The 4,827-nt window shown below is 45.8% G+C and overlaps 1 protein-coding gene across 1 annotated transcript in view; it reads left to right on the top strand.

Moving 5' to 3' along the window:
* The first annotated feature begins 2,551 nt into the window (after positions 1-2,551).
* LOC143280909 (uncharacterized) overlaps positions 2,552-4,827 on the top strand; it is a 50,504-nt gene continuing 48,228 nt past the window's right edge. The window contains exon 1 of the mRNA XM_076585687.1: positions 2,552-3,314. The gene's annotated coding sequence lies outside the window, so the exon portion shown is untranslated. The remainder of the gene's footprint in view (positions 3,315-4,827) is intronic.

The following is a 4,827-nucleotide window of genomic DNA, read 5'->3' as shown; positions in this document are numbered from 1 at the left end:
AGCCCACAGAACGCTGACATGGATTACAGGATCTTTAACGTGCGCATTTGATCTTCTGCTTGCGTATACACACAATAGGGGGTTCATGCACGAGCAGGTCTGCATTGCAGGTGTCGTTACCGAAATTCAAACCTGGGACCCTCACCCTGAGATTGAAACTCCGACGCTTTAACCACTCGGCTATTGCGCCCGTCATGCTTGTGATTATTTTCCAGTTTATAAATGCTACTCTCTCTCTCTCTCTCTCTCTCCGTGTGTGTGTGTGTGTGAGCGTACATGTGTGCATGTTTTAAACGATATATGCAAGCTTTCTATTTCCAGCGTGACTCGAGAAAGTCCTAAGCTACATTTATGATACTTTTTTTTTTTTTTTTTTTTTTTAATGACAATGACACGCTTTTGATTTGCATTAGCCTACACTGGTCTGTTCTGTTACAGCATACGGACACACAATACAATACGCTTGTGTGCAGACCCTGAAAGGGATTCCTTGCATGACTCAGCTTCTGCCAATCATGCTGTCTGTGAGTGTTCGGGCGCGTGTTCGTTCAGTCACTGACCTTTGCTGTCTACGGTAATGTACCTGTAAGTGGTCTTTCGGAACGCCGCCCGTGTCCGACATATCCATTACTGCTACCGTGGTGAGCCCAAAACCTCACCAGCCACTGTTCTCTAATATTATGGACCGTACCAAGCCATGTTGTGCAGCAGGCATGCGTATATTTGGAGAGGGTCTCTTAACAACATCCTACAGCGTTGTGATAAACTGGTTATATTGTCGGTTTTTTCAGTCTACATCGCGTCTGTCTCAACCCCGTCTCGGCGCCTTATCCCTCTTTCTTATTTTTATATCTATATCTACACACACACACACACACACACACACACACACACACATATATATATATATATATATATATATATATATATATATATATATATATGCCTTTTTTTCTTTCATTTTTTTCTTCACAACAAAATTAGACACACATGTAAACATGATTATTTATACATGATTCGTCACATGATCATGATATGTATGTTCATCATGATGGCGTCCGTCGGTCTCGAGAGACCATGGATCTGCGCCAAGAATATCTCGTTTATGTATGCATATTGATAGAAAGGTAGATAATGTGACATGATTGAAGAGGGGAAGCAAATGCAAGCAAGTCACCTCGTGACAAGTTCAGGCTCAGTTATGTGGGTGGCTTAACCATTCCCACGACTAAGGCCACAACACACACACACACACACACACACACACACACGATCCCCAAGACTGAAGTATGGATGTGGACGCAACCTGTTCTTGCGCGGCTACTCATCCGACCAATTATCATTCCTCCAGTGAGGGGAGAGGTGTCACAGGGAGGGGCGGAGTAAAGGATATAATGAGGGAGAGTGAGAGGCAGGACAAAACCAAGACAAACCCCCCAGAAGTCGGAGAGACGAATCACTAATAAATAAATAAACAAATGAGTAGATAAGTGTTAACCATCCGAATGAAACGAACACCGATCTGTACATTGTGTTAAAAGTTTTGCAGCTGATTTAGTCGCATGTTCTATTTAACTTTTTTTTTGGATGCATACTAGCTCTGACAGCATGACGCCTCGTTTCCACCAAGTGAAAAACAAAACAAAACAAGAAGTTGCCAACAGAACGAATACTTAACGTATCCTATTGGTTCGCGGAAACTCGGACCCCAAACCAAACTCGTTTCCGATTCAAAACCCCAAACGTGAGCAGTATCCGCGAGTTGGTTGCCACAGTCTGTTAGACCTGCGACCGCTGAGAACGACCAGAATCCGACCCACTCTTGAGGAGGGTTTTTGCTATCCATTGAGCGACACTGACAGAGAATGGTGCTGTCCCGTTGATAGAACGAACCAGCTTCCGTGGTGGATGGCAAGGCAGTCGACTGACCCGACCTTATTCAACGAACTGGACCGTGCCCGCACCACTGTCCGGCAAGCGAACGCCGCAGCCAGGGGAGTGGACAGTGGCCGTGAAGGATGCTCCCCAACCTCCGATCCTCCTTAGGCCGCCACCCACCTCTCCACCCCTCACTCTCTCTCTCTCTCCGACTCGCGGGATCTTGTGTCCGGGCCCCGTGTAGGGGTCTTGTGTCACTGCTCCCGGGAGTGTGTCAACAAGCGCGTGTCTTGAGTGATGACTCGCGACGTGCACGCGCGGCTTCAAGCCAATCGGCGTGGCCGTCTCTGCTGCGACTGAGAAAGACGGGCGGTCTTCCTGAGCCCTTAGCCTTTGACAGCTCGCCCACTGACTCCGCCCCAAGCACGCGCGCGAGAGGGAAAAGTTGTCTGCTGATAAACGGTGGGCGGCGGCTTGCAACGGAAATTCTCACCGGCTTGAAGGAGACTGGAGCGAGCGAGCGAGACCCAGAAAGAGAGAGAGAGAGAGTGGGTAGGAGGGTGGTGGACAAGGAGGGAAGAAAGAGAGAGAGAGAGAGAGAGAGAGCCGGTCTCCAGAAACCATGGTCGTCGTGCGCGCTACTCGCGCGACACCTGCGACAAGAAAGCGCGTGGAAGAAGGAGGAGCGAGCGGCGGACGGCGACTGGGCCAGATAATACAATGAGACTTGATCAGCATCAAGTGACAGTGCAGACACCGCACCGGCCGCCGGAGCATCAACACATCGTCTCGGTCCTTCGCTCCTTTTTGCCGCACTGACGTTCGTTCCTTGTTGTTGTTCGTCCACCGCGACAAACAAGAGCGAAGAATTACTCAACCTTCGCTTAGAAAGTCGTGCACTCCGGCAGACAACAGCGGAACTTTACCTCGAGTGACACTGGCATTGGTGAATTAATGTTGTGGTGATCCCCAAAACGAAAACGTGGTTGATTGTTTTTCTCCGCCTGTTTTCAAGTGGTCGTGCTCTGACGGACAGACATGACTCCGCCAAACGGGGACCAAAAGGGGGCAGCACAAAGGAAGTGAAGCAGACGACAGGCGGGGACTGAGACTTGTCACACGCACACAGCCCACAGTCACTGTTCGGATGTGCGAGGGAGGCCGTGTTTTGACAATCGGACTCAAGTGTTGGAGATTAGTGTTGCCGAGTCAACCCACTGCTTGTCAAACACACACCACAGCAGAGTGAGAGGTCGTCCTCCTTTTTTCTTTTTCTTTTCTCTTTCTTTTTCTTTCTCACGCGGGATGTTCAACAAGCATTGGCTGTGAACGAAACACCCAAGACCACTTTCTACGTTTTGTTGTGTGTGTTCCACGTCGTTTCCATTCAAAAGATTCGACGGACCAGCGACGGCCGTCAGTCTTCTAGTCAACAGGTAAGCCCGTTGAATGTGGATTGAACGGAAAGATAAACTCATTTATTGTTGTGTGCGAGCCATCTTAGGATGAATATTCCAGCTTCGCATAATATGGGTGTGGAGAACCAGTTCATGTTTTTCCCGTAGATGTATCGAAACTGAATTCCTAATTTTTAGGTACTTTTTAGTTTCAAATATTTTGAAAACGAAGTAACTTGTCATGTTGATTTTTAGAAATAAAGATATCGAGAGTTCCATCTATAATGATTAAAGGAGTTTGTCATTTTAAAGTACTGTAATTTTGGCTGGCAGTTAATTACTGACGATGAGTTTAAAAACATATCGTACTCTTCCTTTGGTTTGTATACAGACAGACACGCGCACAAAATAGATAGGTAGGTAGATAATTTTTATATGTTGATCAGGTTGACAAATATTTCGGCATAGTATTAGAATAGTTCGGAAAAATGTTTCCAAATTACAATTGTTGAATAAAATTGTACATATATCATTGTGAAATCTACAAGCAAAAACATTGGTTTCATTTAATTAAAGATTTCTTTTTGCGAAAACACATTGCAAATAAAACAATGCGTCTGAGAATGTTTGTAACTGATGTATATCATTTGTCACACACACACACACACACACACACACACACACACATATATATATATATATATATATATATGTATGTATGTGCGTGAAGCGAGAGAGATGATTTTGTGTATGTGCATGTTGCAAGGTGCAGAGGCATGGGCTATATACCGAAATTTGGTCGGAGACTGACCACCGTACAGAAGAATATGTATGATTTAGATAGGCAATGACACAGTGGAATCGAAGCATAATATATTTCAATTTCTATCGGAACTCAAGGAGTTTGGCAGCCAATGTCCGCTCCAGTGTCTATACGTTTTCTCCCATACACCATAAGTGGTGGTCTGGGAGCTAGTCTTTTGCATTATGAGAAGTTTATACACAGCAGTAAGTATTTGATATCGAGCATAAAACAATAATCGCAGATCGCCTTCTGAATGTAATACACGTAACAGATTCCACGATCAAATATGATGCGTCCCTAGCGAATAGAAAATTTACTTTCGGTCAGTAAACGGATGCACAGAATGCAGCAGAAAGCCGTTACAACGCTGTGCTGTAGCGAAGTACTGTCGCCAGGGAGTCAGCAGTCCAGGTTTTCACGCTGAGAACTTGATCCGTCAAGGGAGGAATAAAACACGATGCGGCGCTCGATACCATCCGCCACAAAAACAGTACAGTGGAGTAACAACACAAACAGTTAATGCAGCGTTCAATAGTACCGAACCAGCGTGCACTGGGAACTAACCTCTCGGCAACGCACTCACTGTTCTGATGTGGTGGATTTGGACTCCCGTTTTTTGAGCGAAAAGAGAACAGTTACATGGGATTTGAATCTGCACACACACACACACACACACACACACACACACACACACACACACACATTCACACACACACACACACACACACACACGCTCACACTCACACT

Source organism: Babylonia areolata, chromosome 4, assembly GCF_041734735.1.
Source record: "Babylonia areolata isolate BAREFJ2019XMU chromosome 4, ASM4173473v1, whole genome shotgun sequence".
NCBI classification, from domain to species: Eukaryota; Metazoa; Mollusca; class Gastropoda; order Neogastropoda; family Buccinidae; genus Babylonia; species Babylonia areolata.
Note: the sequence above shows the minus strand (reverse complement) of the source record. Positions and strands in the feature narration are given on the sequence as shown.